The sequence below is a fragment of the Octopus sinensis genome, linkage group LG4, assembly GCF_006345805.1.
Source record: "Octopus sinensis linkage group LG4, ASM634580v1, whole genome shotgun sequence".
Lineage (NCBI taxonomy): Eukaryota > Metazoa > Mollusca > Cephalopoda > Octopoda > Octopodidae > Octopus > Octopus sinensis.
In genome coordinates this window covers 149,789,090-149,799,089 of record NC_043000.1, presented here as the reverse complement: position 1 = coordinate 149,799,089, position 10,000 = coordinate 149,789,090, and the positions used below count along the sequence as shown (strand labels likewise).

The 10,000-nt window shown below is 42.6% G+C and overlaps 1 protein-coding gene and 1 long non-coding RNA gene across 2 annotated transcripts in view; one reads left to right on the top strand and one right to left on the bottom strand.

Moving 5' to 3' along the window:
• LOC115210935 (coiled-coil domain-containing protein 13-like) overlaps positions 1 to 10,000 on the top strand; it is a 139,151-nt gene that overhangs the window by 26,830 nt on the left and 102,321 nt on the right. The gene's annotated exons all lie outside the window — the stretch shown is intronic.
• The window catches only part of LOC118763155, a 14,371-nt gene continuing 7,982 nt past the window's right edge, over positions 3,612 to 10,000 (bottom strand). The window contains exons 2-3 of the long non-coding RNA XR_004998915.1: positions 8,734 to 8,739; positions 3,612 to 3,794 (exon numbers count right to left, since the gene is read on the bottom strand). This is a non-coding gene — a long non-coding RNA (uncharacterized LOC118763155). The remainder of the gene's footprint in view (positions 3,795 to 8,733; positions 8,740 to 10,000) is intronic.

Here is a 10,000-nt window from a genome sequence, read left to right as displayed (position 1 = left end):
TGTGTTTGCTCCCCTCGCCATCACTGCTGGACAACCGTTGTTGGTGTGTTTATGTCCCCGTAACCTAACGGATCGGCCATAAAGCCCGATACAATAAGTACTAAGCTTAAAAAATACATCCTGGGGTTGATTTGTTCGTCTAAAACCCTTCAAGGCAAGAGGGTTATTCCGTTGGAGTGCTTACCGTCCCCACGGTCAAGACCTACTGGTTCTAGTTGTGACAGGAAGCCAACCACATCGAAGCTCCTTTTAATTATGTCGTTCAGAGCGGCGTGTCGGGGAAACCGGCCGGCGCTATGGCTTCTGGATAATGAATGCAGGCCGAATTCAAAGACTACCGCTCCACAACGGCATCTGTGCGGCTCACACAAGCGGAGATCGAAGCGCTGATCCACTCTGATATGAGTGCACCCACCATCAAAATGGGTACCGGTCAATGAGGAGGGTATCACTCGCCACTGTTTAGCTGCGGAATGGAATGGAGGCAGGCTAGGCGGTGCTGGTCTAAGGATGTCTCAATCCGTCCGGAGGCAAGTTTGCATTAGAAGTCGTCTTACTTACGTTGGTCATCTGTATTCTAGGGGACGGCAAGGCCTTCAACGGTTCAGTCGGCTAGAGATAACTCCAGTTCCTGGTCCCCATCGGGTTTAGCCGTCCCACAGATACCTTGCCGATTAAGGTGTAGCTGGAGGAGATTGAGGAAAGAATGGCTGGCAGAGCCAGGTCTATTGCAGAACGGAGACCAAGGCCACGAAATTTAACAGGTAGTTTATCCTGTTGCCATACGGCCCTGTCAAAACTGACATTGTAGATGAGTTCAGCACAGCGGTGGATGGTGTCATTGACATCGCCGAGGCGATCTGTAAAAGGGTGACGTGGGGTACTGCGTAGCGAGAAAAGGAGCTTAGCAAAGCAATTCTTCAAGAGGAAGAGTACCGTGTGCACGTCAACGGGACGCAGTTTCTCAGTCGTCCTAGTCAAGTCCTCAAGTTTGGTTTCCAGGCACTCTGTTATGGCTTTCGGGAGGACTAGGAAGCCAAGAATACAGACAGCGTCCTTTGGAGTCATCCGAGCCCCCCGCTAAGACAGGCTGGATGCTGAGTACGATGTCCTGGATTTCAGCCTCACCATAGTTACGTTTATCACCTGACTTGGACGGGCTGATCTCAAGTCCAGGTAGCTTTAGGGCTGGGATGGCCTACTAAAGGTTCCAAACTACAAACTCAGTTGAGCCATTCAAAGTTGCATCGTCCAGACCATTGAAGGGTGACTTTGCTGGACACCTGTGGAAGAATCGATCCTGTTGCCAGCAGCCATTCGTGTGCTGGGTGTTCTATAGAAGTATGCAGGTGGGTGTAATGAGGGAGCACGTCTCAGACACGTCTTCAAGATGTGGTCCAGCATTTTTTTTTTTAATATCCAGCTTTAGTAGGAAGCCTTTGCTGTATGTAGTGTCTAACCGCATGAGCAGCAGCTCACACCCACAGTTGGCTCTCTTTCCCTGCTGAACAGGGCTTAGCGAGTCGTTCAGGCCATCCTTGATTGATTTACACTCAATTCTGGTTGCAAGTCGTCGAAAGACGTTGCTCACCGCTATGGGACGGATGCCTCAGTCTTTCTTCGGCGCAGTCAGATTAGCTGAGAAGAGTGAGGGAGGTCCGTACGAAGAAGACTGTCTGTCAGAGCAGTGATAGATCGGAATAAGCGTGCTCTCATCGCGGCAGTATATGACGAGATTACATCTCTGAGGTGGCTGTGTTGCAGGCCATCCACTCTACCACTGATGCTTGCAGTGAAGGATCTCAAAGCAGCAACCAATCATCACTGAGCGCGGTCAAGCCCATGTCACTGTCAGAGGGATTTTGAAATCCCTGATATCTGCTGGAGAGTACGGATGCTTCAGATGGAGAGAAACCAGAACATCCGGTGTGGGTTCGAGCACTGTGTCACTTGAGGCCAGTGCGCACACGGCGGCAGAAACGTCGCCCTCAGTTTGCGAGTGACCTGGACTCAAAGCCCTTTCGGAAGAAACCTGCATGCGCGGCATCGGCGAAGGTGGGCAGCCTGAAAGTAGCAAGAGACTAGTTGGGGATGAGTGGCTGAAGTGACGTTGCATCTAAGCCTCGAATTCAAGGAGGGAACCGAAGCCCCACCTGCCGTCGGGAATCCAAACTGAATAATTTGTTCCAGTCTTGCGGACTGTTGATAGTAAGTGCCTGGTCAATAGACGACGCTGGCGCATCAGCCTCAAAACCACGAATAACCTTGGCGATGGTGATGCTGATTCTTTGCGACTGCCTAAAGCAGGAGATCGACTCCAAGACTTCGTCAGGGCTGGAGCGGGATCAAGTCACCACCATGCCTTACCTCTGTGTCCGCTTACAGTGTTGAGTGGGATATCTGTCCTCCGGGGGTTAGACAGGTCGGGCAGAGTCACCAGTGCAGAGATTCCAAGGTACGTCGAGTAAGTTTGATACAAGAAAGGCAAAAGAAATTGCAACAGCTTGAACACCTTCTTCTCTTCTTCCGCCTATTGTACGTGGCATAGGTGTGATATTACACACCGTCCTGCGTTGTGGAGGGTTGGGGCGAGAACATACGTGTAGAAGAGGTTCAGGTATAACAAGAGCCATATATATAAGATTACGTATGTTCATATGTGTGTGTATGCATATATGTATGTATATATACATGTATATGTATGTGTGTGTTTGTATATATATATAGATACATACACATACATACATACATACACACACACATACATAAATACATACATACATACATACATACATACATACATGGTGGCTGCCCCCTCATTATCGAGTATGGTCATTGCACGAAGATTAATCAATGTTGTTATCGTGCAATGCCTGTGCAAGAAGATTTTTTAAAAGTGAGAAAAGGCTATGCACTGAGTCAATCCCACTCACTAAGCAACAGCAGCCATAATCCGAAAAGAAGAATAAGTCAACATCATCGGTAACCACTGAGCCGCAGGTTTTATGTCAGAGTTATCCCAGTTACCTGAGTTACCTTCTCCTAGAAGGATGCTCTAACAAAGGCTAGGAGTCCTTCACTTCTAATGGTTTAACCGCGCGATCGGGTATTCAGTCCGATTATTTCTATGTCCCCGCGCATGATACAGCCTTAAGGCATTTATTGGATGGCCGTTGACCCTCAAGAGTTCCTCCCCCTTTGACGGGTTTTGTCTTTTGGTGAGGAGGGTGTTTATTGGACACATACATACATACATACATACATACATACATACTGTAACGACCGTGCAAAGCGAGGTGACGAGAATGGCTCCTTAGTACAACACACGGTGGATCCAATAAATATAAAAAGAATAATGCATATATGTGCCAGAGGGAAAAGAGAGACACAACCGGGTGGAATGTTTAAGAGAAGATTTATTGATATGTTAACATGTGTGACTGTGTGTGCGTCATGTATATAGAATAATAGACAGGCCGTCATGAAAACAAAGTGTATGTGTGTGTATAGGCGTGGATGTATGCGTGTGCGTTAAGTACAGATAAGAATAGTAATGAAGAAGAAAAACATTGAAAGAGTCTATAATGAGAGGTTAGAAGAATGTTCATAGACACAAGAATGAGAATACCAGTTTGTAGTCAATTGTAGACGATAGTTGAAATATTGTATCAAGAAGTTGCGGCGATGATGCAGAGCCGGTTGAGGTACATGTCGTACGTGAAGTTGTGGCTGTGATGCTGCTGCTTAGGTCACTTGGTACAGGAGTTCTCGCAGGTTGTATATTCGCTGTTGATCTGTGGTGAAGTAGTTCACGAACAGTGCATTGTTGTAACCTGGGTGAGTTGCTTGTTGAGTTGTGTGCGTAGAGAGATGTTGACGTTAGGACGAATGGTGGCGGCGGAGGTGGAGGTCGCTGAATGCTGTTGGACGAAGCTGGTAAGTCTTAACGTGGTTACTGTTGTGTTGTCGCTGGAACTGGCTGTGTTTTGTGTGGTCAGTGGCTAGACCTCAAAAGGTCTGAAACCAAAGACATAGAGAGGATGGGAAACTGGAGTTTTTATAAGGAGTCGTAGGCTCAAAGTTGGGTAGAAAACAGGCTGTCACACATGACCTTATTTGAAGGCTGCGGTTGGTTTGGTTGCATAATGGCGCGCGCTAGAGCAAGAGATAAATTGCACCAAAACCAACCAATCAGAGTAGTGGACACAACAGGGTCCAAAATGCGGCCAAAGGCTAGCTGTTATCTACTACGTTCGTATGTATATATAACAGAGAGGAGAGGAATTTCACTCAAGTGTACGCTACAATACATATATAATATATATATATATATATATATATATAATTAATCAATATAGGGTGGCAAAAAAATTTTGTAGAATTTTTTTGCCACCAGCGGCCTAGTGGAAAAAATTAAATAGTCATAGACCATTTTTAAGTTCAACATCACAATCAAGGAACGGCCATAATAGGCCATTCACCACTAGAAATAACAGCCAAAGCTTCAACCGCAAATAAACATCAATTCCGTAAACAGGAGAAAATTAAAAAACATTACCCTGTAATTTCTTATACGATGCACCGTTTCATCTACTGTTTAATGGTAAACTAACCTGATTAAATTAAATCAAGCCAATCTTCCATAGGCCCTTAGAATCATCAGTAAGAAATAGCCAAGTCGGAACAGATATTTTCACGAGGCATTTCCGACCCTGCCTCGGCAATATCTGACCTAAAATTTTCAAATCATCGCACTCGCGCCAAATTTATCGGCAGCAAATAAATATAAGCCGCCGATTCCATTACGGAATTAACCCGAAAATTCATAATTAATCAATATAGGGTGGAAAAAAAATTTTGTAGAATTTTTTAGGCGCAGGAGTGGCTGTGTGGTAAGTAGCTTGTTTACCAACCACATGGTTCCAGGTTCATTCCCACTGCATGGTATCTTGGGCAAGTGTCTTCTACTATAGCCTCGGGCCGACCAAAACCTTGATTTGGTTGACGGAAACTGAAAGAAGCCCGTCGTATATATGTATATATGTGTGTGTATATATATATATATATTTATGTATGTTTATATGTGTCTGTGTTTGGTGTTTGTCCCCCCAACATCGCTTGACAACCGATGGTGGCGTGTTTACATCCCTGTAACTTAGCGTTTCGGCAAAAGAGACCGATAGAATAAGTACTGGGCTTCCAAAGAATAAGTCCTGGGGTCGATTTGCTCGTTAAAGGCGGTGCTCCAGCATGGCCGCAGTCAAATGTATAGATACATACATACATACACGCGCGCGCGCGCACACACACACACACACACACACACACACGTGACTCCACTTTTCATCGCACGTTAGAATACGGTCGAGAAATGGATCGTTCTGGTTTCGGAGAAGCGACGATCTAATTTCATATCTTTGTATTTTATGATTTTCTGTGGTTTCCATTTGTCGAGCTTTTACATATTTTCCGATCGCATGCAAATGGTTGCAGGCAGTTCTTTTGCCAGTGATCTTTCTCAATAACGGTCTTTAATTGACCGTCATCGATGACAGATGGGTGTCCACTACGCTCACGATCTTCAAAGCTTGAAAGCGTATGGCTCAGTGGTCAGAGCGTCCGGCTGACAGTCATGAGGTAGTGAGTTCGATTCTCGGGCTGGGCTCTTTGTTGTGTTCTTGAGCAAGATACTTTATTTCATGTTGTGTTAGTTCACTAAGCTGTAGAAATAAGTTGCGCCGTCACTGATGCCAAGCTGTATCGGCCTTTACCTTTCCATTTGATAACATCAGTGACGTGGATGGAGAGGCTGGTATGCATGAGTGACCGCTTGTCTTCCATAAACAACCTTGCTCAGACTTGTGCCTCGGATGGGGACTTTCTGTGTGCATCCCCTGGTCATTCTTGACCGAAGTGGTCTATATATATGCACGCACATATATCTATATGTACCGGTGCCATATGAAATTGTCACCCATAATTATGACCCTAGAATCGATCTATTGCATTTCAATCTGTTTTAGGGTTAGGGTTAGGGGTGGGGGGAACGGTATCTTTTTTTCTTCACAAATGTAAATAAACCCTATCTGTTTCTTAAACGAGGGACATATTCATACGGCACAGAATGCTCTTTAACTCAATAGACATCACTGATTGGTTGAAATTGCAGAAATTGAAGAAAAACAACAACAACAAATATCTTACAAACGATAGAATATTCTCAATAATGCCAAGAGAAAAAGATGTTTTATAAACACATTCTACCAGTATACGAAGTTTAAAATAATTTAGTTATCTAGAAATTATGTTAAAAACTGCCGTTCAAACCGAAAAGATCCTATATAAGTACGATACTGAAATGAAAATAAATTAATAAATAGGCGCAGGAGTGGCTGTGTGGTAAGTAGCTTGCTAACCAGCCACATGGTTCCGGGTTCAATCCCACTGCGTGGCATCTTGGGCAAGTGTCTTCTGCTATAGCCCCGGGCCGACCAATGCCTTGTGAGTGGATTTGGTAGACGGAAACTGAAAGAAGCCTGTCGTATATATGTATATATATATATGTGTGTGTGTGTTTGTGTGTCTGTTTTTGTCCCCCTAGCATTGCTTGACAACCGATGCTGGTGTGTTTACGTCCCCGTCACTTAGAGGTTCGGTAAAAGAGACCGATAGAATAAGTACTGGGCTTACAAAGAATAAGTCCCGGGGTCGATTTGCTCGACTAAAGGCGGTGCTCCAGCATGGCCGCAGTCAAATGCCTGAAACAAGTAAAAGAGTAACTCTTTGTTGTTTTGGTTCTGAAGTGGATTTAATGTGTAAGTGTGAATGAGGATTAAAAGTTAGGGAGAGTCTGTAAATACGTTTTTAGTAAAGGAAAGATAACTCTATACTGTTGTTATGGCAACAATAACAACGCTAAAAAGCAGCGGTAAGTAATTCGGCTTTTAGTTTTTGTCTTTCTCTTTATACATGCATGCATGCATATATATACACACACACACACATATATAATATATATATATATATATATAATATATATACACACAACACACACAATATCCCCTCGCCATATCGCGGTTTAAATTTTTTTTTATTTAATCGTTATACATGCCTTGTCGACTGCTACTGTGCAGCCTTATGTCTCTCTGTTGATGTGACGATGGTGAAATGGTAAGAAAAAGATGGGAGAGTTATAAAATGAGGAGATATTCTTCTCATGAGAGAAAGAGTTGCATTCAAAGGAAAAAAAAGTTAATAGTCTATAGAGGTGCACAGAAACTGGGTGCAAGCATGCATATATATGCATGTGTAAACATTGTGTTGTGCAGCAAAAGGAACGAACAGTACAAAATGTGTAAGGAAAAGTGACAAAATCCGATTGGTAATGTTCTGTGTTGAAAAGTCTATGCCGGCCATACATACATACATACATACATAAACACACACACATACATAGATACATACACACACCACACAACATACATGCATACATACATATACACATACACCGAGTAAAAAAATCAGTTATCTCTCTCTTCACACATTACTCTCTCTGTCTCTTCGCACACACTAACAGAAGCACTTCACTTACACAACATACTGTCTGTCTCCCACACCCCATCAAACGCACACAGGCCGATTTCAAAGTGAAACCTTATCGTCGTAAAATCGCTTCCTCTTAGTCTCTTTCGCTCTCATTACTTATGTAAAAAAATAAAAGTTTTTTACGGAAATCGACGGAAATCTGATCTACGACATACGAAACTTCGCCAAACCGTTATAAAATACATTGTAAAAATAAATATATTAGTACTAAGATTATCTATCTATTGTATCAACAAAATCAAACGAGAAAACATTGTCAACATGCTTCATATGTAATCTACACTATTTAAACAAAACCATGGTTGCTATCTCGTGTATAATTTCTTGTTATTTGTCCATTGTTTTTTTTTTGAAAATGAAAATAATATCGCAATTCAATAGATCGATGTGAGTGGCATAAATGTCAAAAATCCACAGCTGATTGTTGGGCACTTTTAGTAAAGAATTTCAATATATTTACTTTTGTTTTTTATGTCCGGTTGAAACTGATGTTTATTTGCCTTTGAAGTCTGCGAAGAAGGTGGGGAGTGAAGTGAACGGTAGCACGCGCGCACGAACACACTCACACACATGCACACAAAATTACTTTCACGTCCATGAACTGAGTAGTGAGACACACACACACACACACACACACACATACATACACACACACTCACACACACATACATACACACGCGCGCACACACATACACACATTTACTTTCACGTCCATGAGCTGAGTAGTGAGACACACTCGACACACACACACACTCACACACACACACACTCACACACACACACTCACACACACACATACATACACACGCGCGCACACACATACACACATTTAGTTTCACGTCCATGAGCTGAGTAGTGAGACACACTCGATACACACACTCATACACGCACACACACACACCCATTGTCTTATACATGTACATACATAAATACATATGCTATACATCTTTTTTGTATGTATGCATGTATATATATGTATGTATGCAGATCTGTGTGTATGCGTATATACAATATAGGCGCAGGAGTGGCTGTGTGGCAAGTAGCTTGCTAACCAACCACATGGTTCTGGGTTCAGTCCCACTGCGTGACACCTTGGGCAAGTGTCTTCTGCTATAGTCTCGGGCCGACCAATACCTTGTGAGTGGATTTGGTAGACAGAAACTGAAAGAAGCCTGTCGTATATATGTATATATATATATATATATATATTTGTATGTGTGTGTATATGTTTGTGTGTCTGTGTTTGTCTCCCCCAACATTGCTTGACAACCGATGCTGGTGTGTTTACGTCCCCGTCACTTAGCGGTCCGGCAAAAGAGACCGATAGAATAAGTACTGGGCTTACAAAGAATAAGTCCCGGGGGTCGATTTGCTCGACTAAAGGCGGTGCTCCGGCATGGCCGCAGTCAAATTAACTGAAACAAGTAAAAGAGTAAATATGTATTATTGTGTATGTATATGTATTTGTGTGTAAGTATTTAAGTGTATGTATATACATTTGTGCATGCGTAAGTACATGCATGTATGTGTATGTACACTCAGTACCAGACAGTGTCTGGGGTTCGTTTCTCATCATATTTTTTTTTTGTTTCTCAATATACTGGACATTGTTTTACCTTTTTACGATTATGTATGTATGTCCTATTCAGTTTTATTTCAAGATTTCTTGCCAATAAGAAAGGAGCTGGTTTCTAACCTAGATCCAAGGCTCCTTCATTGGAATTTCAAAAGCATCAACAGGGTAGTTTCGTTTGTAGGTATATGTACAGATTTATATGTTTTGTTTTATGTATATATTCTCATGCATTTACTTGCATATCTAGGCATGCTTATATATACTTAAATGATAAACTTCTGGTAAGTTTTACAGTTTTTTTTACAGTTCCGGTAAGGGCTTGGATCAGTAGACTTTGAATCAGCTTTCTCCTTTCTGGTTTTGAGAAGCCTGATTGTTGCTCAGGAACTTACTGCTAAAAAGGACTGAGAAGTCAGAATGAAAATTCTTGCAAAGCCGTAAATGAACCAGGATACAACTCTCCAGAAACTATCAGAAGAGTGCAATAAGATATTAAAAGTAAGGCATGACACAGAAGAAATCCAACACAGAGATTGTTTACAGATAAAACCAGTGCAAAAAAGTCGGAAGATGGATAAAGTGTTTTGCAAAAATCATGATATATATCAGGAGATAAACCCATGCAAAGCATGTGGTGGTAGGCACCTGAGGAAAGAGTGTCTCTCTTTACTCTCTTACTCTTTTACTTGTTTCAGTCATTGACTGCGGCCATGCTGGAGCACCACTTTTAGTCGAGCAAATCGACCCCGGGACTTATTCTTTGTAAGCCCAGTACTTATTCTATCGGTCTCTTTTTACCGAACCGCTAAATGACGGGGG